Genomic DNA, 23,800 nt, shown 5'->3' with positions numbered 1-23,800 from the left:
TCGTATAGATTAGTGTAAAATAATTTATATTGTAATTTCATATTATGAAATAAATAAATCTAAATCTAAATCTAAATCTAAATCTAAAATCATGCTTCTTTCTAGCGCCCGTTGACATGTAATGATTTTTCTTTGAGCTTTTGCCGTGAATTTCCAAGTTTGGCTTCCGTATGTCATACATGGCAAGACACTTGAGTTTAGGACTTTAGTTTTAATGGCTATTGGCATGTTACTTTTAAATATACCTTTTAGGCTCCAGTACTTGTTCCATGTTTGTTGTATTCGCCTTTCAATTCAACTGTACATTAGACTTATGAAAATGTTGATCAGTCCAGTGCTTGGTCATATTAAACCCTAACCTGACTGACACATTTTCATAGGTCCACAGGCCCATGTTATAAATATGTGGCGGTCAATGTCTGTGGTTCCTTATGCTCCATGTGCATAAGGGTCCTTCAGACATGAAAAGTCACATAACATTTACAGGTTTTATGTGTGAAATAAAAACAAATTTAAATTAAAAATGTTTTAATAGCTTTTTAAATAATGTAAATATTGTAAAAAATAACTGTTGTTTTATTTGTTTGAAAATATAGGTGGTTGCAGGTTTACCAGTACACAACAAACATGTAATATATCATCAATATGATAAAATAAATTTACAGGTATATATAAGTGCTGCATTATTCTTTCGGCATGAATTCTGACTCGAGCTATTTTATAAGTTGCATCGGTCTCTTCCCTTGTAAATTCACCTTTATTCTGGAGAAAATGTGGCATAATAATAGCACTTTCTTTTCCACTTTCATCAATTACCTTCTTTATTGCCGGAAATCCCTTATCAGCCAATACAATATCCCCATTTTCTAAGTAGTCGACTACTCCTGACTACCGTTATTTGGGAGACACTTTTTCTTTCACCACTTACTTTTGACTTGAACGAAATGAAGCCTCCTGGAGTAATACTAATAAGCACTTTTTATAGAGTGAGTAGCAATACACACGATTATCAACACTTGATGGTACTTCTATAGGAAACTCTGTACAATCAATAATGACTAGTGTTACTATACTCCGGACGGAAGCATTCTGGCATTGTCTGCTGCACAACATTTTTGTCTGGCCAAAAAACCTAATTTGATGTACCAGCTGCTATTTCTTCAACATACGAGCAGCATATTCTTGACACTGTTTTCCAGCAATTCAAAGTCACTTGTATTACTTAGTTGTATTAATAGCATTAACTGCTTCTATTTTTTTCGCGTTTCTTCGTTCCATATAACGTTGAAACCTCGATATTGCCGCATTTTCGTCAATCCGTTTTGTTTTTTACTGCGGGGGAAATATCCTTGGAACATAACTGGGACTGACTTGTTCATCAGCCTTTCTACCACCGATAAAGTGAGCACTGCAAATTGGGTGCCATAGAGATCCATCGGGACTGTAACAAAATAATTCACCGTTAAAACTTCATACGATTATAACATAAATCAAATGATTGCGTATTTAAGGAAGGTAATATGATTTTAGAGGTTAGGTTAGGTGACTTATTTTTTTTCTCCTTACGGCAATTATCCATTTATTGCGCTGTTCTTGTTTCCACACTACTTTTGGAAATCTATAAAATTTGCAGTCACTACTTCTGCTAGTGTTTACACGATTAACAATAACACATCTTGCTGTGAAGTGAAGACCATTTTTATCTAAAACATCGAATGTTTACTGCAAAGCAAAGCAACTAACTCACACAATGACACGTGTACAGATGCGCTGTTCACACATAGAAACGCAAATGATGCGGTAGTATACAAATTATTGCGCCATCTATCCGCTCGTATAAGAAAAACTAAGAACTACACCTAACAACTACAACGTCTACAACTCTTCTAGTGGCAGCGACCTCTTGCGGAATACACTACACAACCTACAGCCCGCTGAATGACAAACGCCATCTAAGTTTAATACAAAAATAATGTTTTCTTCCGGGGTACGCTACTCAATATGGCGATTGCTCGTCCTAGTAGACTAGTCCGTGCTACAACTAAGCCAAACGGTTAGGAAAATAATAACTTACAACCCTTGGCTGCTGATGATGTATAATATTGACGAGTATTTGCGGAGGTTATGGATTGTTATTACCGAACTATGAATATCAGTATTAGTAATGTCATTACAATAGTACAGTGTCTGGTCAACATTGAAGCTAAGTCGTTAAGACCGCCTACGTGTGGTGCCCACAAAGTCATAAATGTCATAATGCTTAATAATGTGGAGTCTACGCAAGGGACTCTATAACTACCGTGTTAAATTCCGGCAAAATATCTATAGCTCGTACCACCTTAAGAATAAAGACTATTTCTGATCAACGCACGTCAGCTGCTAAAATGCAAGCATAATCTGTACCTAGTTGTTAGCAGCTCGTTAGCGGTAAGTGATTACCAACGAAGCAGGTCGCAAATGAGCTGCTTTATTTCTGTTCAGACCACGTTTGTGTTAGTGGGAACTGATTGGGATGCATTTGCAAACCCTTAGAATTGTTAGCAGGTTGAAAAGGGCAAACAAAGGGCTTTGATTTCCGGAGGTTGCCATACGCAGACGACATGTAAATACACATACGAGTCGTCAATCAGTTTCAAGTCAAATAACAGGAATAAATATTATTCCGTATAACAAAGGACCATTTCTTATGCAATAACATATGAATAATTATTACTAGGATTACTAGGAATCAATCATCGATTACAACGGTTATTGTTTCTAGCAATCACTAAACGAGCGAGTAGGAACATGAATTGATCGTTCCTGGAACAAAACTTTCATATAGGTACTTGCTACATGTGGTAGTGAGCACATTAAAATCCATCAAAATCAAGGCTTGAAAAATAACATGCATGGGGACTATACAAGTTATCAGGATATTCAGGAAGAATATCAAGAAGTTATAAGCCTTTATAGGTACTAATATATATATATATTTTTCATCTAGGTGTATTAAAATTTAAGGTTGAAGACTGGCGACAAACTGCACAGGACCGGGATCAATGTTGGAGGCCAAGACACACTTTGGGTCGCTGCGCCAGAGGAGTAAATAAGTACCTAAATAAGTAAAATTTAACGATCGTATGCAGTTACTTATTAGAAAACATCACAGCTTATTTTACATATTAATTTTAATTTAGAACTTTATTTATAAATGCAATTTCTTAAACGCTAAAAATCATTGACGTAGTAAAAAACTAAAAATCCTGAAGAATTTTAAATAATTTCGTCGAGTTTTGCACAATCATTGCTGTTTAACTTTAGCTGCTTCACGTAAACAGGGTAAACCACGTGCAAATTAATATGCAAAGTTATTAAGAGGTCCTACAGCGATGAGAACTCCTTGAGTACAAAAGCGGATTCCATTCCAAAAATCTCCACATTTCTTCCGCTCTCCGGGGATCGAGCTAAATTCAGGAAAGTGTCTACTTAAATTATATCAAAAGATACCCGTAGGTACTTATAAACCCCGCAACTTTGGACTACTAAATATTTTTATTACGTCCTTAAGATTTAAGGACCCCTGTGCATAATTAAAAACCGTTCCATGCTTTAGTTCTTTTATATCTTGACTTCATTAGGGTCATCTTTATTCATATTTTAACGCGCCCTATTTAGCCTTGTGTAGATTATTTGAAAGTAGAATTTGAAATAATTTACGCAAAATATGTACAAGTTATAATAAATATAAAGTTAGGTTATAGAAATAATTCCATTAAATTGAATACTTCCATTAAATTAAAGTACAAAAAAGGTAGTTAAGGTTTACTTTCAAATAAATAACCGTAAATAAAATTCTATAGCGAAAACATATATCTATTAGCTCGTGTTTCCAGAACTGAGTGAAATCGTGAAACTTGACACCCACGTTACATCAATTTTGCTCTTTATCATAAAGCACGAAGTTACTTATGTGAAAAAAATATTGTAATCCCATTGATACGAGCGTTATAATATATTCGTTAAATAAATGCAACTGGATATGTTGTCTTTTGATCTAACACTCCCATGGCCAGCCATTTTCAGGATTAACATATAAATGGAAGTGGTATCTTTGATGTTTGTTCCTACGTTTTTAGTGAACCTTTTGCTGATGATTGGACCCACAATCACCCAAACAGCGTGTTATATACTTTGTCTAACGGTAACAACGCCAAACGTTAACTAATTGTACCTTTGTCATGTACAGAACACCAGACGTATTATTATGCCCGTGACGTCCCATTATAACATGAACCAATTAAAGACGACCCCTGGACGTTCATTGAAATACACTTGTCACAAATATGTGAGCAGGGGCTCGGAGATCCATCAAAATTGGTTTAATTCAGGGCTGTTGTCTTTGTAAACATTGGGTCAGGTGAACGAAATTGTGCCTAATTTTCGGGTCGTTCGTAGGAGCCATAAATTCTAACGAGGCTCGCTTATTAAGCCACATACGTGACAGTGCGTTTGAAAAACAAACAGAGAATTTAATTTTATTGTCACCTAATGAACCCCAATTTTTGAATTAAATTAACAAAGCGATTGTTGGAGGTTGGCCCTTTGGGAAGGTATGGGGGCGGAAATGTAAATATGTACAGTTATGGATTTGACTTTGAACTTCAGAGCCAAATATATATTATAATAATAATATATCGACGCCGCCATTCAACCTACAGTAGTTATAAATTTGTCGAATGTATAGATAGGTACCTACTTAATTGTATTGTAAATTTCACCCCAGGAAATTTTCGCCATACAAGCACCGTATGGCGAAAATTGTTGTCATGTTACCCCGCCATGCCTTTAATTAAATGTTCCACTAACAAATGGCATTCTCGCCTCAAAAACACCTTAACTTTAAACGTTTTAAATTATTGGAATATAAAAATTTCATAATTTCGTGAATCATCAATTCATTACAATTGAAGACAATATTTCAAACGATAAGGTTTCATTGCGCGCCAATTTATTAAATTGTTATGCTCGTTATTCCAAAAAAATAATAATATCGTCACAAAGCAGCAATCATAAAGACGTCTAAGCATATTTTTCACTGACACAGCTTTGCTTTATTCTTTCAAACAGCAATCGGGATAAAGTTCTTTGAGTTGGATAAAAGAAATGAAAGACGTCATTGTAGCGACTAAACAAATTGGCGCAGTGAAAAATATCCAGTCAAGAACAATGTCAGTTGTTGATTGGCAAAACGAGCAAAGATGCTTAGCTGTGGCCGTTAAAGGGATGTGTTGTGTTCGCATAATTAGAGCTCAAACTCATATTGTTTTGTTGAAGAGTTTCTTTAGTAACAGTCAATCTTCATCATTCATCATCAGCATCATGATCGTCAGTGTCACCAACGAGAGGTGGGCTTTTAAAAGCCAATTTTTTATGGATGATCCTGCAACCGATTTTAATATCATCATTTGAATTAAAGATAATACCATCCTAATTGAATGTCTTTCCGTGACCACAGCTGGTGCAACTCAGCTGAAACGTCGGAAATTTAAAGTAAAAACGATGAAATTATATCGCGTTAGACCCGTTTGTGTAATTGAATATGTGTACAAAACGCGAAAGTTTAAAGTGTCATTATTCCGAATTTTTCTTCATAACTATGACTTAATTAAAAATTAATTTGTCCACATAAATGTTTTTAATCATACAAGTAGAACATTAACTTCCGGAATAAGTAATTCAAGAAAACCGTTTTTGCTATGCCTTAGGCTAAATAATCGACTTTAATTGTCATTTTTGCATGAAATATCAGATACGTTGAAAGTGAATTGCGTATGCAAAATGTCAGGCGAGTTCATCGTGCCATAGCTGGTTATTAATAAGATAAATTTGTAATTTTCTCTGTTCATTTAAAAGTTAATTAATAGGCGCTTCACATCGTTTTAAGGCCCATATCATGTTTCACACGTAATTAACTTACCACCTTATTCATAAAACTTTACGGGCCTGATTTAGTATGTTTTATCCCTTTCTTACAAATGCATAAGTCAAAACGACAGATAAAGACAAACGATTCGTAGCTAATTCAGGCCAGTAACGCGTTAATGAATAACGCGATTAGTTTAATTTGCTCATATCAGTTAGTATTGTGTGCTGGAGCCATCCAAATTTTCCATTTTACCAGCGCTAAACGCTGTTCCAAAAATATTGAAACCTAATTTTAAACCCAGAGGGTGACTTCAGACATAATATTATTGACTTTTTTACTGATTGCTATAGCAAGGCAAAGGTAATAAATTAAATATATTTGCAAAGGTAAATATTTTAAATCATCATTCGCTTGCCCTTATTCCATTCATTTGGAGTCAGCGCAGCATGCCTTTTTCTTCCATACCTCTCTCTCGCCCGTCATCTCATCATTCACTTGCGTTCATTTCATATCACCTGTCACACAGTCCAATGCCCTTTTCCTCGGTTTTCCCTCCACATTCATTCGTAATACATATTTTAAATCCAAACAGAATATTTTATTCGTGGCTTACTTATGTTCGATCTAAACCCCTTATTAATAAAACTTTACAAGCCTCAATTAGTTTATTTATGTTTTATCCCTATCTTACAAATACATAAGTCAAAATTACAGATATTAAGACAAACGATTAATAGCTAATTTAGGCTTATAACAGGTAACCAAATTTAGACATTGTTTTTACTAAAAAAACAAAAGAATAAAGATATTCCTTAAAATTTTAAGCCCTCTGTTTTTATTTCTGATCACTTGCTAAATTTTACCCCGTACAAGTGCAGTATTCGTTACGTCGAATGAGTCTTATATGCAAATTTTGTAATACATTCCCCTTAAGCTGCACTCCGCAGTGCATGCGAATTTCAGACAAATTAACAGCAGCTGTGAGCTAATTGGTGAACGCATTTAGGTTTATGAATAAGCGCGATATAATCAAGATTTACTGCCAGATTGCCTTTGTTTGAATTTGAATATAGAAATTTCTTTAATACTAATTCTAGCTCATAATTTACTTAATCCGCAGGGATCTTGTTGTTCACATCTTCTGAATCATCCTAGCGTATATTTTATATAACGACACAAGTAAAGCATAATGTTTCTGAGGACTGGTAATATAATTTAAAAAGGTTTTAGAAAAATATAAATTCGCTTGTAGAAATTATCAATCATATCTTGTTATAAGCGAAATAATCGCAATAATCGCATTAATTGAATTCAGGAATCGGGTAATATAGTACTAAACTCGAGAGATAGAAAATATAGGGAATCTTGTGAATGAAAACTCAGCATTTAGATCGAATTCCAGTTTACCGTTCTAGACGGTTCAGTACTCTTAATTATTTTATAAAACCAAAACCTACTATCAATTTCATATTCATTTACGAGGACGAATTTAAAATTAAATTTAAAAACGTTACCTAAGTTTCTCATGAAATTAAAACAACTTCATCAACCCATGCGTTTGATAACCAGCAATTCAAATTGAGACGACTTTTAGTGAACGTTTTTTCAGAACCTATTTCCACTATACAATAACGGCTTGTTCCACAAACTCGTATCTGCTTGAAGCGTAGATTGTGAAAAAAAACCTTATTCCTTGTGAATAACGTTCAATTTTCTAATACACACGCATGCGAGATGTGAAGTCCTCACAGAAAATTGAACGATACAAAGAGAAGCACTCGGGCTTGTTATAGAAACGCTCTAAATCAAATTTCCTTTGTAGCAAATATGGTAAGGAGTATTCTATTGTTGTTACTATTTCAATCAACCTACTCTTCAGAGTATTTGAATTTTTTTGCCAAAATGCATCGAAATTCACTCGCACAAAGAGATTTGTTTCCTTTTTAAAGCTATGTGCGTAGGAACGAAATTCTCTTTTGCCGTCTAATTTCCTGATGAGTACCTACAAAAAGAATAGATAGTATAGAGGGGTCCTGTCATTATAAATTTTGTAGTCACTGTAAATTTACTGCCATCTATCGACACATGACTAAAACTCAAAATGAAAACGTATAAAGTTATCAAAAAATGTATTATAGATATGGATAAATGATTTTATTATTTTTATATCATTTTGATCCATGTTCATTCACTGATATCTATGTGTTAAAATTGTTAAATATGACACGGTGTCGTCACGCCATCTAGCCGAGGATAGGCTAAAGGTGTGTGCGCCATCTATCCGAGAATGACTTTTACTTGAATTCTGAGGCACGTTTTTTCCTTAGACTTTATTCGTCTTATACGAAGTTACATATGTCTTTGGTACCTATAATAAAGAGGTTTAATAAAAGTTGTTGCTAAATATGAAAGCTTCAACTTTGTCTCTAGCCTTGTCGTTGCTTCCTATCAGTAGAGCCAAGGAAAATAAAATTGATACAATATACACACATTAGTAAATTACTAAAATATTGAGGAGGAAAGGACAAGATAACATTACTTTGGCAAGAATTTTTAGGAGTGCCTAATAATTGCCGCACGAAATATCGATTAAATGTTATCTTTAAAACTATAATTAATATGTAGTTAGATATTCGCTGCGGTGTTTTAAACTAATAAAGGTAATTATGACAACAAAGGCCGGGCAGGTCTAATCAGCTTGATGTAGCAACGCTGATACTTAATAGTGAGCATTGCAAACATGCTTACTGATTATGACACTATTTTTGCAAGAGATCTCACGTGGCTGTAAATATATTTCGTAATGTTTGCATGACACTTAAAAAAACTGTTTATTATCTTTTAACCTTTTTGCCGCCATTGACTTGATATAAAGTCAGTACATTTAGTGCCCCACACGTCACGACTTGATATGTATTACGTGCGATTTTTGACATGACTTTGATGACACTTTTTTACTTCAGTGACGTGGCGGCGAAAAAGTTAAAAACTATCTACTTATGTACATGCATTAATTTATAAATAACAAACGTTAGTGTTCTAGTGTAACCCTAGTTTTCTATAAAATATAAATTTTAAGATGAAAAATAATGTAAGTATTTAAATTTTTAGTTAAGTTTGAATAAAATACAAATTATCTGTAGAAATTAATTTGATTAGATATTAAACTAGCAATATTTGACTACAGATGTGGTGCATAATTGTTTTACATCGTATTTTATCGGAAACATATTTGTCGTGCTAGTTCACTCAATGTCAGTACTTTTTGTACCGAGTCTGACTGAAATAACACGTTCGTAAGTTTCCGTTAAAATACGATGTAAAATAATTATGCACTACATCTGTACTACCTAGCCCCCTTATTCATAAACGTTTACTAAAGTTGACAAGCCGATAATAATCGTTTGTCCCTTTCCATCATACCGATACGTCGGAAAGGGACAAACGATTATTATCGGCTTGTCAATTTTAATAGACGTTTATGAATAAGGGGGTAGATGTTTAACTAAAATAGCAAAGATTAAGGCGCAATTAAAAATTGATTTGGGATAAAAAAAATGTATGCGTAGTATTCAGGTGCCTATCTTGTCGTAAAATAATTGATTGTCCTATAAATGTAATGTTTCTCATAAAACTCCTTTCGCGTAATTTTTCTTAGAATTTTTCTTTTTTTAGAATTAGAAGATCAACCAGCTACCTCCAGCTTAAACAGAAAGTATTTTGAAAAATATTTTGCATAGGTTGTGTAGAATAGGGTACGTTACGTTAGGTTTGTTTTATAATTTTTCAGAAATGTTGGTAGTTGTACAATAACAATTATGCGAAATGAGTTTTATGTGTAACATTACATATTTAGGACAATCAATTATTATGCGACCCAGTAAGTATAGACCCGTAGTATTCAGTACCTACCTATCACTAGAGCTCACAACTCCCCTAGCTCCCCTGGGATTCGGCGTGCGTTAGGTTTCATTGAAAGAAAATGCACAGTGTTCTAGAATCCTCCAGAGAGACGTATTTTGTAGTAAAATGTGTGTTGTGTTTCTTGGAATATGAAATGAGGAGAGGTTCGCTTGATACTGATGTTATGTAGTGTTTCGTCATGTTTTCTTTATGGATTGTATTGCATAAGGAAATATATGAAAGCGAGGAAGAGATGTTTTCCAAGATTGTATTTGCGTCCATTTTTTTAGCTTTTGAAAATTAGCCCAACGAGATTTATAGTTTAGTTAGTAATTCCTTAAATAAATTTACTTTTACATTTTAGGTACCTGTACAATGTAATATTTAAAATAATAACCTTTGTATTTTTCTGGATTTTATATTTAAATCGTTATCTGTCATTAATAGTTACACAAAACTCCGATAAGATATTATATTATGTGATAATCGATACTGATATTAGTGTGTAGATAAATATTTGATAGTAACAAGGTTAAAAAAGGTTAAGTTCACATAATGTAAACGGAGATAAAAAAGAAACAACGGGTTGCACTCCGGGAGTGCCGGCAGAAGTGAAAACGCAATGACATTGTAACTCAAAATATTAATAACAGCGCCGTCTAGTGCAAAATGTCTGCAGCACTATGTATAATTGAGGTTAAAGCCATCTAGCGTTATTTCGTCGCATTACTTGAAACCCCTAAGCACATCACTGTGAGTAATAGAGTTATATTAGTACCAGTTTGACAGAAACTCACTAGATGGCATTTAAATCAAAAAAGAAAAACTCAATGACTTTGTAACAGTGTCCGTCACATGGGACGTCACGTCTTACGCTGTCGCGAGTTTAACATTTTTTCCCCATCAGAAAAAGTGCTCAGCGCCGCTAAAGAAGTTTTCATTTCTAAAAATGGAAAGGTTTTCAGAATAATCCCAATGACCATTGATTAAAAAAATCACAGTTTTGTGACGCACTTTGTATGGAATGACACAAAACAGACTCCGTTTTATGAATGAATAACTGAGATACTTGCATAAAAATCATAATAATTACTATCCAGAATTGGTTTTATCGATTCAATGGATTGTTACTAAAACTAATTCTACACAAAAGCTTTGTAAAATATAAAATTAATATATACCGGGTCCCTTGCCAAAGGTCAACGAAGCCGGTATATTAGTTAAAATTCTTGATAGTGAGAGCTAAAATTAGAACGTTTGTGTCGCTTTTATCTCTCCAATATTTTTGAGCGATTTGAAGCACCAGTGAAATTCGTTCAGCATCTTGCCGCCTCCGTGGCGCAATGGTTAGCGCGTTCGGCTGTTAACCGAAAGGTTGGTGGTTCGAGCCCACCCGGGGGCGATTGTTTTATGTTATTTTTCTAAAATGTTCTAAAATGAATTAATGATGTAAGTTAGAAAAATCTTCATCTCAGTAATAAAAGGTCAACTTTGGAGAGGTGTGTACTGTGTAGGTTGAATAAAATGATTTTATTTTACTTTAATATGTACGTTTCTTACAAAGAACAACTGGTTTCAGTAAATTGTTCAACGCCTCCGTGGCGCAATGGTTAGCGCGTTCGGCTGTTAACCGAAAGGTTGGTGGTGCGAGCCCACCCGGGGGCGAATATTTTGTCTTAGTTTTTATAAACTACCCTTATTTGAATTAATTACCTAGATAATAAATAATTACCTAGATAACAGAACTTGGTACGTAAATATAAAAATAATCTTAATTAACCTATCTAATACCTGTCATAGTATTGTCACATTAGTATTGCTGCAAATACGGCATCTGCCAAACGTTATCTAGGTAATCAATTCAAATAAGGGTAGTAGTTTATAAAACGAAGACAAAATATTCGCCCCCGGGTGGGCTCGAACCACCAACCTTTCGGTTAACAGCCGAACGCGCTAGCCATTGCGCCACGGAGGCGTTGTGGGACTCGCTGAATTTGACAATAGGTATACGTATGTCGAATAAAAAAAATGTATTAGCTCAGCAGGAGAATAGCTTGACCGTATAAGTATCCAAAATATAGTTATTCTTCTTCTTCCTCGCGTTATCCCGGCATTTTGCCACGGCTTAGGGAGCCTGGGTTCCGCTTGACAACTAATCTCATGATTTGACGTAGGCACTAGTTTTTATGAAAGCGACTGCCATCTGACCTTCCAACCCAGAGGGGAAACTAAACCTTATTGGGATTAGTCCAGTTTCCTCACGATGTTTTCCTTCACCGAAAAGCGACTGGCAAATATCAAATGATATTTCGTACATAAGTTCCGAAAAACTCATTGGTACGAGCCGGGGTTTGAATCCGCGACACCTGGGGGCTGATTTTTTAATTCCGACCGCGCGATTTCGTGTATTTCGTTAAATAATATCTCCAGTACCCGGCATTTAAATTCTACTAATAGAATTGAAAACGAGTGGTCAATACCACTCGATTCCCAATTTCTATCGCTCGTATTTCAAAAATTAGCATTTCGCCGTTTTCCACCGTTTTTCGAGGGACGAAATCGAACGCTCGAAATTCAAAAATCGGCCCCCAGCGCTTCCCCAAAATATAATTATTATTATTTATTATTGATACAGGTGGCTCTTATTTATTTATCACTAGATTTTTCACATTTAAACATCTATCAGGACAAAACACCTCTCACGTAGACCACAACATTAAAATACGTAAACACTATAGAGTAGGTACGGTCAGGGAATTTGATTTCTGTAATGTTTCGTACCTTGTCACAGTAGCACATACTATTGCTTCCGTGACAGGGTACGAAACATTAAGACAGAAATGAAATTCTCTAGCAACTTTCAACTGTCCGAGAGACAAGATATTAAATGGTGCATAAATGAAATTCCGTGACTGTATAACAAGACAAGTAAAATCATATTAAACTCTAAAGTGACATCAATGTCGATTTTTATAAAAAACTATTCAAGACATTTTGCACATATTCCTATAATCGAGACGAATAAAATTACCGCTGCACAATAACATGGCAATCCTTTATTGCTAAAAATAAAAAATAAAATAAATAAAGTTTTATTACAGGCAACACGTACAGTTGTACACCCATATCAAAATACAAATTTAAAGTTACAAAGCCAAAGAAATACTTAAAAAGAAACAAAATAAAATGAAAGTTAAACAATTAAAATAGTATTACACTATTTTTTGTTCCCGTTTTGGTGCACGGAAAGCCAGTGCCTAAACATATTACAACTAATGTTGTTTTGCGATACACCGAACTAAAGTTGTTATGCGTCGAGTATTATGTTGGTTCACGTGTGGTAAATTAATATAAGGAGACATTTCATTATATAAGGCACCTGATTACTCTGTTGTTTTCTTAGCAAACACATTGTTTTTCTTTTAAATGATTACATATTATTGTTCACATCATCAGTTTTCAATAACCGATTCATGCATGTATTACCGTATATTTAATTTATAAATATTAAATCGATTTTAGACAATTCATATACATACAATTGAAAGCATAGGGTGCATAAAATTACATTTAAATACAATTTCCACTACGGAAACCGGAAACACTTTCAAGCTCAAAGCAAACCACTTTTTTGAAATATTTTTGTAACTTGATATATAATAATATAGATAGATCATTGTCATGATTAGACAGTGGATTCTAGCGAAGTGTCGTGGCCACACTCGCTTTGTTGTCCGTTAGGTATTGAATACACAAAATACCCTCTTTCATGCCTCTTCGAGCCAAACCAATGACGTATCACGTGACACAATTAATTGCTTTTGGAGCATTTTCTTTGTGAGAGTACCGAGCATATATCGTAATCAGTAAATATATTGTAAGGTCGTATGAGTGTTAAAAATACATGTTTTTACATGTCAGCCATTTTTCCATGAAGGAGGAACGTCTAACCCCCTTATTCATACATTTTTACAAGCCTCAACTAATTTATTTATCTTTGATCTCCATGTGTCATAATAACAGATAGCTAATTGAAGCTTGTGGCGTGTTTATGACTATAACGCCTTAAAGTTATCATCTTTCACATTTATAATATTGGTACGATCGTAGAGGGTACTTCTTACGATAATGCATGATCATTCCGAGAAACTTATTATGGTAAATCAAGTTATGCTGACTAAATTAACCCTTTCAGGTGCACAACATTTAGACGTCGTTACATCTCTCAAATAGACCGTTTACTTATCTGTTAAATTCGGAACGTAAAGCTTTAGACAAGATTTGAATTTGCACACGACATCAATGCTGAAACACTGTTGAAACATGTTGAAAATTATTTTAGCTTATAACTGTGATAAATTGTGTGGAAAAATAGTAATGTCTACTGCCAATTATTGTTCGGGTTAAAATTAGTATTCTGCCACATCAGGAAACTAAAGCCGACCACTGACTAACAGTCCGCCGGACGATATCGGCCTGTCAGTTGTTCGGAACTGTCATATTTTTGTTCTAACTGACAGGCCGATATCGTCCGGCGGTCGGCGTCGGTGGTCGGCTTAAGTCCCGAGTATGTAACTTTCCCATAACGCTTAGCCTTTATCTAATTTTTCTGTACAGATTTCGCAAATCAAACGTCTAAAAACTTTCCCGCCGCAGTTCCCACTGTAACTTCCGCAGCTGGAAGTTCTGGAGTTGATGGAACTGTACGTTTCCACCGACACCTCTTAATTAGGCTGCTAAATTAACAGGAGCCAATGAGCTTTAATTTAACGTGCGCTAATTGGCCTTTATTAAGACTTTCCCAACACGATGAGAAAGATAGCACACTCGTACTATTGTTAGAACGAACTAATCACTTGCGTTGTATTGTGAAGTGGTATCAAAATAGTACATACTTCTTATCTTCTGACCTTTCTGTTTAATTATAAGCTTTGCTTCACATAACGAAATAAAAAATAAAGTTTATACGGGTGTAATCCTTTTATATATTAGACTAAATCCACTTTACAATGCTAAAAACACTTTTAAAACTATTCATTTTTAAATTATGTACATGTCTCCCCGTTGTTACGTCTAGTAAACTTATTCTCCCAAAACCTGCATTTTACTATAAAATCACACAGTACTAAAAGTTCTTTATAAATTGAATCTGTTTTAATAACTTTATTGCACACAGTGCCTCAAAAATAGAAAATATGACATGCACTATTCTGTGTTGCGCTGACGTTCACTTAAAGAAGCAAGCATGAAATCATAAATTTATACTTCAAAGAGCATAACAAGCCAAGCTCGTTGCGATGTAAATAGGTTTTCTTCAAAACTGAATTCTCTATTCGACTGACTCTGAGTCAGAATAATCAGTCAGTTGAGAATATGAGACAGGCATTATTTGAATACAAATTTAAAAATGTTGATTCAAGTAAATGCGGTGGCTGCCGTACAGAACTACAGGGGCAGATAGTTTGAAAAAAAAAGGTTACCAGTAAAGTTCTATAATAATGTATGACACAAGTACTTACGCGAGACTTACATACCTACTCAACAACTATATCTATGCAATTATATAACAGGTGGGTTTAATAAAACTTGAATTTTTGTCTGACATATTAACACGTACCTAAGATTTCATATTGTTGCCAGTTTTTGGAAGACATTTGTAGTACCTATTCGAGAAGTCCAAATTTTAAAATTAAAAAATATTTTTGAAATAAATCATCGCTGTGTAGCACTGAACCTATATCAACGACAAGAGAATTTAAACTATTTTGAAAACAAGTCAAAGCTGGTTAAACTGAGATCTCAAATAAAACCGTCTTAAAACTGTTTAAATATCAAGTCCGTAAATAAATTTAACGGATTACCCTAAGATGCTTGCAAGGATCACCTCTTGACGGCGCGAAATGGCAACATTGCGAACTCCAAGAGAGATTTGTGGCCAACCCCTTCGCTTACGATCTCATAAATGTTGATTTTCAAAGGATTCCGGGGCTTTTTGCTTTGTTTGCTGTTGAAAAAGTCAATTGTGCAGAGCGGTGTGAATCAAACACGTCTTGTGTCACCAGCTCGGATATAAATCAGTCGGTGTGGACGCGCGGTGTCCTATTTCTTGGCACGATTTCATTGAAATTTTAGAGTTTAACGTGGCACGTTTATAGAGAAACGTGAACTGAGGGATATTTTACAAACGTAGCCAAAAGTGTGTCTTCATATATAATTTATAATTACTAAAATACATGTAAGGTGGGGTAAGACTATCACCGGGACAAGAAAAACACTTGTATGGAATCCTCGTACTGTTTGTCTTGCCCCGAGCAAAATAAACTATGTACTTACCTTAATAAAAATGCATAGAGACAACTTAGTGATGTTTATATAAGAGTACATAATTATATACTGTGCGGAAATTCAAACCAAAGCAAATGCAAATAATATCACCATATGACGCGATTTGCTTATTGTGGACGCTCGTAAACGCTTTCTTCACACTCGACATGGTGCTTTTTAGTGCTTACAGTATGCGTCGTTGTAAAACTTTTAATAGGTTCAGCCTCATTGCTACGCCAACAAATACACTACTATAGGTCTGCTGTTTAACTCAGGAAATTGGTAAATAGTTATTAATCGAATTTAAACTGCTGAGACATAAGTACTAACATTAATTAATTTTACGGTTTAGACTCACTTGTTTTTAGTCACTCGCGCGACATGTTTCGGAGAGCCTAGGTCTCCTTTCTCAAGCACTAACAGACGTTCGTTAATAAGTTAATAAGCAGCGTTCACGACGGCCGTGTATCGCGATACAGGAGTGTCTAAAAACAAGTGAGTCTAAACCGTAAAATTTTTCAAAGTTATTATGGTGTTAAATAAGTATAAATTGAAAGTTACTTTTGGCCCCATAGTAATCTTCTATTTAATTAGAATATCACCCCGCTACTTCTTAACTACCTGCGATATGTGGTAGCCCTATAAAATGTATTTGCGAGTCTTTACGCTTAAATATTTATATCAAGATACGAATAGCAAGAAATTATCTGAACTAGTTACCGAACACTAATCAGTTTAATTCAGTATTCATACTAATTAAACACGGTCTCAAAAGACTTCACGCAAACTTTAAATGACAGTTCGTTCTCCACAAATAGCTTCAATCTTGTTAGTCGAGCACAATCTAAAGACAGCAAGAGTAATGTCTGGTTAGTAACTCCTATTTTTAAAATGTATCTATTAAAATGTAGTAGTCAGCCTGTATTAACAAAAAAATCTAATTTTATGCAAAATTTGATAAAATGAATTATTAATTTTATTGTCTTTCTAAATATTAAATTTTAGCAGTATCCGGTAAATAGTCTTGCTGCCCGATTCGAACTTTAAGATACGTCAATTAATAGATCTAGACGCGATATGGATTAGATGTGTCAGTATCAAGTGACGTTTTGTTTGAAGAAACGTCACATTTGATACTGACATATTATCTAGTCCATATAGTTTCTAGATCTATTAAATGACGTATCTTAAATAAATAAATAAATAAATAAAGTTCGAATCGGGTCGTTCAAATATCCTATTAAAAGTGTGTAAAAAAGCAGGTTATTATTATTGAATGTTTTACGAAACCGCAAAATAACTGGGATATATTTTAATGTAACGGGCTCTGTTTATGGCGTAATTAATATTAAGTGATTCTATCTTAAAATCTTAAGTGTCCTAAAGAGTACTAAAAGGTGTTAAGTAGACAAGTAATTTATGTATATTCCAATGAGCTAAAGTTGTAAAATAGAAGTTATTGGATATTACACAAGTATCTATCTAGGTACATTGATTGTGATGGTGGGTAAATATATCAAAAAAAATATGCTTAAATAGCGACCCGCCCCGGCTTCAAACGGGGTAACGAATGATACACCTAAAAACCTTCATGTAAAAATACTCTATTGATAGGTGAAAACCGCAAGAAAATCCGTTCAGTAGTTTTTGAGTTTATCGCGAACAAACACACAAACAGACAGACGCGGCGGGGGACTTTATTTTATAAGGTGATGTTCAATTAATTATTAGCCATGGAGGTTTGTGCAGGTGATGTATCATTTTATTATTACTGATCTCTTATGGCGACTTTTTAGTGTTCCGTACCTAAAGGTACCCTATTACTAAGACTCCGCTGTCCGTCTGTCTGTCTGTCACCAGGCTGTATCTCGTGATAGCTAGGCAGTTAAAATTTTCACAGATGATGTATTTCTGTTGCCGATATAACAAATACTAAAAACAGAATATAATAAATATTTAAGTGGGGCACATACAGCAAACGTGATTTTTTTGCCGTTTTTTGCGTAATGGTACGGAACCCTTCGTGCGCGAGTCCGACTCGCAGTTGGCCGGGTTTTTTTAATGAAATCTGCGATACACTAAACTAATTCAAAGAGTAGAATAGATGGTAGGTTCGAATGCTGAAACATTAGCACCGTAGCGCGCACTAAAGGGGCCCACTGATTAACAGTCCGCCGGACGGTATCGGCCTGTCGTTAGAACAAAATTTTGACAGTTCCGAACAACTGACAGGCCGATACCGTCCGGCGGACTGTTAATCAGTGGGCCCCTTAACTGTCGGCGGTAAATAGTTAAATACAGGAAACGAAAAGTAAGGAAAGAAATACGACAAACTCAAAAGCACTTTACTAAATACGCCATCCATCTTCTAATTTAAGTTTAGGTACTACTTCAGTGAACTTAACAATTTTGTAATTTCGTTTGAATTTTCCGCGAAATCACAAAACAAGGTTGACAAATCAATTACAAAGTTGATAAAGTATAAAATAGATCGCTTCAATTATCAAAAGATCTGGGTTGCTTGCGGCTAGGAATAATTAAATTTGCCTCTTTATAATTAGAAAATTATCAGGGCCAGTTCAAAGAATGAAGATCACTTTAGCCGGTCTAAGAACTAAGCAGCTCAAATAACTTATTAAAAACAATTATCAAAGGGTCACGCACCAAAAAAGAAAACGTGCCGAATGGGTTGAGCTGCTAACTAAATATGAGAAGGTTTTTGAAATAAGCTAGGTACGCGTAATATCAAAACTACAAATATTTAAGACACTCAATTTACAAATGACTTTAATCTTTCACGTACTGGCCTATTTCGTTAGCTTCCTGTTTATTAATTAGGTGTACAAGTAGTGCAATATTTATATATGTTTTTCTTCACGCAACCGGACATTTGCCATTTATTTTATTTGATTTGTCGCTGATTCCTACGCACAGCTGTCTTGCCGTCACATGATTCCAGTTGCAATGTGCACTTGTTTTAGAAGCCTACTATTTAGGATCTACTATTACGAATAGTTATTATGGGCATCAAAGTTACAATTACACTGGTTATTTGAGACAAGGATGAGAATAATAATATTATTTTATCTGTATTCTCGGGATTATCCCGTTTTAAACAGTAATATCTCATTTCAAATTGCCCGTCGTCTTGCATAAGTAAATAGTTGTATTTTAGTATGGTTGAAAAGATCACAATATTGATTGCTTGTTTTTGGAACTAAAACTACGCTGGTAATAACTGTTTTTCAACTCATTTTATTTATGTTAGGTAGGTAGTTTGGAGAGAAAATTACAGGTTTCTGACTACTTGTACGATTTCGTTGCATCTCTTGATTTTGTGGTTTTTAAAAATTTGAAATGTGGTTTAAAAATAATGCCATCATATCAGTAGGTACTTATGCAATAAAAATACAAATAAAGGACTTATCTACTACTTTTATTGCTGTTCATTGGCTTTATCCTTATTTAAGTTGGTGCATTTAAAATGCTATAAATCATGCGCGGGAATGGCGCCGTGCCAGTCCTTCTATTCCATCAGCTTGCTGGGAGCAGGACAATCGAACACTCTGGTTACCAGTTTAACTGTGATGTGAGAAATGAAAAAAAAGTACTCAATGAATATTTGACCACAGACAAGTATGGAATGAATTACTTTTTTTATTACACATTTTATTCGGCTCCGGCCACTAAAGGCCTCTTGGTCACTTTTTCTAAAATATAGACAGATAACTACAATGACAAGTGCCCGACCCGTTTATACCACTAAATATGTATACAAATCGCGAGTTTAAAGTGTTATATTGGTTTCCTATTGTCACTTACTGTTGCTGTTGTCACGTACATACAACACTGTTCAGAACGCACTACACTGGATACCTAATCGAGGTCGTGTACCAACATAAATACGTGTGGAATAAAACTCCCGATTAGATTGCATCGCTAATGGCACGCCTTAATTGACGAATATTAATAAAATGCTATTTCAAGATACATTTTAACTGCAACTCTTACCATAAAGAGCGGTCAGTATTAAATTAATTTATTATAATCTCGCCGTATATGCTTGCATGTATTTCATTTGCATAGAGATAAATACATGGCCACTAATAATGAAGATGAAAAACGCCGACATTGTAAATCTGTAAATTTAATAGACATCATATTAGATAGCAATCATAACACTCAATTTAATAATTTACCATAAGAATACTCAGTCACACACGATTTTAACTAAGCGAAGTCTATGGCGAATACGAAATTATTGTCTAGAGATTTTTATACAAATAAAAGACATATTGAAAAGAAACTGATCAATCTGTAGTTTTATTATTTAAAGTATATTAGATTCTTAAAATTTTCAAGTACATATGTGTACAAGATTAAGAGTGAAAAATAACTGAATCGAGAAAATCAAAAGGCTTTTTTTGTTTCTAGTCCTTTTCTGTTCAACACCCCAATCTAGATATGTATGAGCTATTTTCAATACTGTATTTTAGAATAACCAAACGAGTACAACAAAACATCTTCAATTTCCAATATCAATAACAATAAATCATTAATAAAATACAATCAATCACTTTATACACTAAAATCAATACAAAAGAGCGAACCGATAGAGGCCAATTAGGAAATTCGTAATGTTAATAGTCATTAGCTTGTAGCCTGTGTAATTGTAATCGCTTATTGAAAAAATTGAGTCGGACATTCCGACAAACTAATTGTAAGTGCACTCTTTAAAATAACATGTAAGTATTTAACTTAAAATACCGATTGAATTATTCTTTAATAGAAGCAGAAAGTAAAATAAAACACTTATCTAAAATATATTAATCTTAAAATTTAGATATTTAACATAAGTAGGTGTCATTAGGTATAGATCCAAAGAACGGTTTGGTGAGAAACAAACTCGTGCCCGACCCGAAAAACTAACCTGATAAATAAGTAAATAACTAAATTTAAATAGTAAATAACTCATAACATGACGATTAAGAAGGTATTTTGCTTTAAGGATTTCAAGTTCATAGTTATAATATAGGTTCGCTCAAGCGCTCGACTCGCACACGCCCGGATAGCAATTGTAAAACACGGTCTGAGGCCAAAACAATAGCCCTTTTGTTCGTATTATAGACGCCGAAGAAGCTCAAGTCTATTACTTTGGTACATTCCGAAAGTTTACAAACTTTCTGAATAGACTTACCAGATTATGTCTGAAAATAGAGTTCGGATAGAGTTTTGAAATGTTGGAAGCGAATGCACTATATTTGTTTTATGTTACTAAGGGTCGGTTGCACAAAACTGTATGTAACCGTTGATACATTTGCTATTTTTTTTTCGGGACTTTTTATAGATCACTGTTGTGCTGAAGGGCTAAATGATGTTGATCAGTCCGTCAAGTGTGATTGGTGCAACCGGTCCTTTAGGCTCTTAAACTATTATATTTTAACCCTTAAATTGGCAAGAGTAAAAATTTGTATAAATGAGTAATATAGCAGCATACCTTTATTTAATACCGTCTGGGGGTCTACAGAAAAATGTTTAAAAAAATCCAGTATTATTGGTTTTTCAGAAAATCTATGTACATCACCATGCACGTTGCCAATTTTATAACAAGAAAAGTAACATTCTTGTATGTACACGCTGGTTACCGCTGCCAAGAAGCCAGTAAAATATTATATAAAAAATTACTTTAATTATTATGAAAAAACATCAAATGATGTTTTTTCATAACTGTCAAAAGAACAAGAAAGAGAAGAAGATCAATGTGGAACTGTCAAAAGTAATTTAGTTTTTTTGTTTCTCCGACGATGAAACAATGGAGCATATTGCATTTGACGCAATAAAACTTCGTCTTTCCCTCCTTGCAGTATCTGCAGCTTGCATTTTTCGGTCCACTCTCAGGAAAATGCCCCATGTTCTTAAACCGCTATTTCACAACCTTTTGTATTTTTTTTTATAGCACAGTTTCTCAACTTTCGTTTTATCCGTTACCAATCTTCGTCGATTTAAAATGTCCTTCGAATAGCTTAAACCGGAAGTTCTAAAAGTAACCTAAAGTTGTATCTAATTCTGTTTTTTTTTTCAGTCTGGTACATTTCACATGTTTATATTATGAAGCTCTTGTTACCCTAGTATTAGTTAATGGCGATGAGTGTTCAAGTGTAGATGGCATGGCTACGGATTGTATAGAGTTTAATGTGGGCAAAGCATCATATATAACTGTAGATGGAGAGTGTAGAACTTCCTCTAATATGCTCGAAAGACAATCAACGTGCTTTCAAAATGAAATGGTGCTTGTTGATATTTATCGACCTCATCCTCGTCCGACAACTGTCTAGCAAATTTAATCGCTCCAAAGAAGAATTTAAAGAAGGTGGATCAGAGCTATCGTCAGAATAGAATTGTGTGAATGCGTGTGGGCTCCTCATCGGAATCAGATTCATCATCAGAACATACATTTTTTACGGGAATTAAAGCCAAAATCTTATGCGATCTACATAGTGTTAAGTACTACTGACAAAGAAAGGAAAGCATACTGTTTAAAAATATTTTAAATAAACAAGGACACGCAAAATCGTTAGATTCAAAACAAAAGTTAAGTACAGATAAGTTGGTAATGTAACCGTGGTTACCGATGTTTATTTACCGTGTAGTTGGCAACGTACACGTTGGTTACCGTAGTTGAATGTAAGTACATCTTTACAAACTTGTCAACGGTCACCGTGGTGTACATTCCAATTTACCAGTGATTATCTTTATTATTATGCCTTATACACACAAAATTACCAATTGTTCATATACTTCACCATTTTCTTATAAAATACAAAAAATAATAATCATAACTTGCATACAGAAATGTTGTTAAGATTTAATAAAACTTATAAGAGGTACTGGCGAGCGTCGCCGCTTCGAACTGATTTTTTGATAGCGACGTTAATTTCAAATTTTTGCCATATCACATATTTTAGTACTATTCATAACATGTCTTTCCCATCACGGAACAACGGTGTTCCGGACCTTTGGGAGGCGTGCGCGGAGCCGTAGCCAACACGTAGAGACCCTTTTGACACTTTAATGAAATGTAAGGGGTACACCGAGCGGAGGCTGCCCTTGCCCGTGTCATGGGACGCACGCAGAGGCAGCACCCGCCAGGGTGTAAGGACTATTGAGAGTTGATGGAATCTAAAATGAACTAGGTTATTGGGTGAAAGCGATGGACTAAGAACTGAGCTATGGGGTAAAAAACCGGACGCCTGCCTAATTAAACGGTATGCAATTTTATTTCCGGCAGACGGTGACTCGCCCTCACAAGATGGGCCCCCACAAAAAGCGACATCTAGGATGGCTCAAGGGCAACACCGGTGTGAGCGGCTCAGGGGTGTCGAGAGGTGTGCGCCGCTTTCTACCCAGTGGCTGTTAACAGCCACTGTGCCAACTCGCGTCTTATGCATATTTCACTTCCACCCCTGGAGCTTATAGCTCTAACGACTCCACTCTGGCCGGCCGGCTAAGACAAGCCAGATGCAGAGAATCCTGTCCCACCCACCCTCCTTGCGGGTTTCAGAACTCTCCAGGAGCACTCGGGTACGTGAGGTCGCTAATCCCCAACAGCTCGCCACAAGCTGCCCTGCGTTGACTGATTGCACTGGTAAAACCAGCGGGCGATGG

The 23,800-nt window shown here is 34.9% G+C and overlaps 1 protein-coding gene, 1 long non-coding RNA gene and 3 other non-coding genes across 5 annotated transcripts in view; 3 read left to right on the top strand and 2 right to left on the bottom strand.

Annotated features, from left to right (window-relative positions):
* The window catches only part of LOC134795393 (uncharacterized), a 548,375-nt gene that overhangs the window by 438,917 nt on the left and 85,658 nt on the right, over positions 1-23,800 (top strand). The window lies entirely within an intron of this gene.
* The window catches only part of LOC134795386 (collagen alpha-1(IX) chain-like), a 215,548-nt gene that overhangs the window by 126,589 nt on the left and 65,159 nt on the right, over positions 1-23,800 (bottom strand). The window lies entirely within an intron of this gene.
* Trnan-guu (transfer RNA asparagine (anticodon GUU)) lies at positions 11,141-11,213 on the top strand. The gene has a single exon. It is a non-coding gene; the product is annotated as a tRNA-Asn (tRNA).
* Trnan-guu (transfer RNA asparagine (anticodon GUU)) lies at positions 11,404-11,476 on the top strand. The gene has a single exon. It is a non-coding gene; the product is annotated as a tRNA-Asn (tRNA).
* Trnan-guu (transfer RNA asparagine (anticodon GUU)) lies at positions 11,714-11,786 on the bottom strand. Its single transcript has one exon. It is a non-coding gene; the product is annotated as a tRNA-Asn (tRNA).

This window comes from Cydia splendana, chromosome 12, assembly GCF_910591565.1.
Source record: "Cydia splendana chromosome 12, ilCydSple1.2, whole genome shotgun sequence".
In the NCBI taxonomy this organism is placed as follows: domain Eukaryota; kingdom Metazoa; phylum Arthropoda; class Insecta; order Lepidoptera; family Tortricidae; genus Cydia; species Cydia splendana.
The sequence above is the reverse complement of the archived record's forward strand: the minus strand, read 5'-3'. Positions and strand labels throughout refer to the sequence as shown.